A 3,722-nucleotide genomic window follows, 5' to 3' on the forward strand; every position below is an offset into this window, starting at 1 on the left:
GGTTGGAACACATCAACATAATTTTAATGTTTTAAATTCAGGGGGTTTCCAGCATTCCCAGATCAATAAGACACACTTACCAGATCAGGAATAGTTGGTGTTTGATACAGAGTAAGCACTTAGTATTTGTTGAGTGAACCCTATACCATATATGTGCACAAATGCTGGTATGTAAGCTCTACCTAGTATCTTTCAATAAAATTCAAAATTAGGACATGTCCTACGAGTGAAATATTTATGATTACTCAACAGATGAACTCAATAATGATAGCCATGATAATAATGACAATTTTTATTATAAGTGAGTTATTATTAATAATAATTATTATTATTACTAGCTATCAAGTTCATTTTCCTTTTCAGGTGTCATCTCCAGCTCAAATACTCGCTTCCAGACCTCAGTAAATTGTAGGGAGATGAGAAGTCTCTAAAGCAGGGCGCCTGCGTGGCTCAGTCGGTTAAGTGTCAGCCTTCGGCTCAGATCATGATCTCAGGATCTTGGGATCAAGGCCCTCTTCGGGCTCCCTTCTCAGTGGGGAGTCTGCTTCTCCCTCTCCCTCACCCTGTTTCCCCCCCTCCCCACCAGCTCGTTTTCTCTCTCCCTCTTAAATAAATAAATAAATCTTTAAAAAAAATAAAAAAGAAGTCTCTAGAGAAATCCTCAGGCCCAAACCAACCATGTCAGGTCACAGAGAGCTGCGTCTTCATCCTCTGAGAGAACGAGGACCAAGAAGGATCTTTTCACCATTATACCTGGTCAGGAGGAGAAGAACAAGAAGACAGACTGCTCATTATTCATTGATATATTCCAGATACTTAAGCAGAAAGGGAATATTATATAAAATTGCAGGTGATGGAAGAAAGCCATTGATATAGGTACCAGAGCATCCTATTTCAGTTATACTTAGAAATCCTCAAGAAATTCTCAGTGAATTAAATTGATTTCGATTTGGGAGGAATTGGAAAAGTCTAAGGGTCTAAATCATATTGATAGGAGGAGTCAATAGGTGGCAAGCCAGCTACAGGATAAGTGTAGTTAGCCAGGAGAGGCTAACAATGAGGTGGCTAAGCTGACTTAGTTAGATGTAAATATTATCAGAGCTTTCTTACAGACTGTAATCTAAATTGCTCAGTTATTAACTCTATATTAAATTCCAAGTCAATCTAGAGTATATAGAGATGGTAGCCTATGATAGTTAATAATGGGTAGTTAAAACTCTATTCACAGATCTAAATTTCAGGGAATGAAAAATTCTCTATTGGCCCACAGAATGTCAATAATAACAATAATAACTGATATCCTTTGTAGTTCTGTACATTTTATTTTATGCATTTATCTGTTGGTTTCAAAAAACTGTTGAAGAAGTCCCTGACACAAAAATGTTTTTAAAAAACTGAAACCCTGGATTCAGTCTATTAAAATAACTTTTAAAAATAAAGTAAATCAGGAAGCCAGCATTCTACATGCCTTAGTTTGGTAGAACTTTGAACTGATGGTCAGATCAGCGACTTCCTTTCAAGACCACATTGGATGAGGTAAGTTGAAGATCTGAGAGAAGCATGAAACAAGTTAATGTGATATAAATCTGGATGGGGAATTACGGGGCTTGCTGTCCAGGACTCTACCCAGAGCAGTTTTACAATAAACCATAACCTCATTGATTTTCAAGAAAGTTTAAATTTGGACATGAAAGGGAAATTGCCAAAGCTATTCAATTTGGCTCCTGGAGAATAAATGTCTCAATCATGCCTTGTAGTACAAAGCCATGGGCCCTGTTAATTAATTGGGGGAAAATGGTTTGCTTGTTTGGGGACCAAGGATCTAACTGTTACACATATTCACAATTGGATGCATGAGAAGAGAAAGGAGATAATGTGAGCTCTTCATTTTTTGTTGTTGTTGTTGGCTGACTGAATATTGGATTGTTCACATTTATTGAGCAACTGTTTGGCCAGGCACTGTGCTAGCTTCTGGCAAGGCTGTAAAGATAAAGGAGACAATTTCTTTGAATGAGTACACCACTTGGACACAGAGACGGGTCATTATTTCTTTAGAACATGAATATTTTGCTAAATGGCAGTGTTATGACTTTAAACAGTTAATTCTACTTCTATTAAAATTTCTTACCATCAGGAAACAGTTGGATTACCTACCTTTCCTTTCTCCTAGAATTTCCCAAACTGTTAATATTTCCTGTCATACCAAGCACCAAATGTGAACTCCCTGAGGAGGACAACACATAGAGAAAGGGCTAGATGAGTGGATGAAGTCATTAGCTATCTATGATGCCTGGCCTAGGGGACCTGGAGGACTCTCTTGACCCAAAAGATCTCTCCTAGATTGCCTACGATAGTTTGCATCATGTTGCTGTGTAGCTCTGTGTCAGGGAACCACTGGATTAATAAACATTGATTATACTTCCTGATGGTTCATTGAAACCACCTTCCCTGAGACAGCAGAAGTTTTGACAAGGTTAAGGATGGATAAATAAGACACTAGAGGAGGTGCAGTTAGAGCAGATGGAGATGGGTATCACTGCCGGTAACATGCATCGTGGAGGCTGGAGGGAAACCTACCACCTACCTGAGGAAAAATCTGACCCATTCCCAAGAGTGACCTCAGAGAGAGACTGCCACGGGAGTGACAATGAGGCAGCTGCCCTCTGACCCCACCCTGTCCCCCGGAAAGTCTTCTTATATGTGTAATTGGGTGCAGGGGGAAGGGGTCAAACTCATAGAAACAGAGAGTAGAATGGTGATTGCCAGGAGCTGATGGGGGCGAGACATAAGGAGAGATTGTTAAAAGGATACACATTTTCAGTTATAAGTCAAATAATATCTGAGGGTATAATGTGTAACATAGTGACTAGAGTTGATAATACTGTATTGTACAATTAAAATTTTCCAAGAGAATAGAACTTAAGTGTTCTCACGCACACAAAGGTAAATTTGTGAGGTGATGGATGTGGTAATAACTCACTGGAGGGACCCTTTCCAAAGTATATGTATATCAAATTATTACGTTGTATACTTTAAATATATTATAGTTTTGTCAGATATGCTTCACTAAGGTTAAGGAGAAAAGGGGAATAACAACTTTCTCTTCAAGTTATGGTCTAGCAGCTCCAGTCTAGCTGTTCATGGAGGGAAGAAGCCATCCTTCCTCCTTCACCTGAAAGCATCCTCTGGCACCTCCAGTCCCATCTAGGTTCATCGAGGTCTCAAGCACAAAAGGAATCCTGGAGAGAAAAGAGTAATCACTTTTGTAGACTGTAACCTTCTTGATGGCAGAGAACACATCTGTGCTGCTTAGATTCCTTCATTGAACAGTTGTTCATTGAGCTCCCACCCTATGGCAGATGCTTAGGATACATGAAGAAACCTAAGAACCATCAAAACAAAACAAAACCCAAAACCCCCAGTGTCGTGAAGCAGCAAACAGCCAATAACAAAACCTAATAAGTAAGTTTTGGTAGACTGAAGGAAGTGCCATGGAGAAAAATAATCAGGTTAAGAGAGGTTGAAAATGCCAGCAGGGAGTTTGCGTGTTTGGGCTGTCTCTGCAATTCAAAATGGAGTAGTTTGCAAAACCTCAATGACATACCACCTCACACCAGTCAGAATGGCTAAAATTAACAAGTCAGGAAACGACAGATGTTGGCGGGGATGCAGAGAAAGGGGAACCCTCCTACACTGTTGGTGGGAATGCAAGCTGGTGCAGC

The sequence above is a fragment of the Leptonychotes weddellii genome, chromosome 2 (assembly GCF_054177405.1).
Source record: "Leptonychotes weddellii isolate Sample4059 chromosome 2, ASM5417740v2, whole genome shotgun sequence".
Lineage (NCBI taxonomy): Eukaryota > Metazoa > Chordata > Mammalia > Carnivora > Phocidae > Leptonychotes > Leptonychotes weddellii.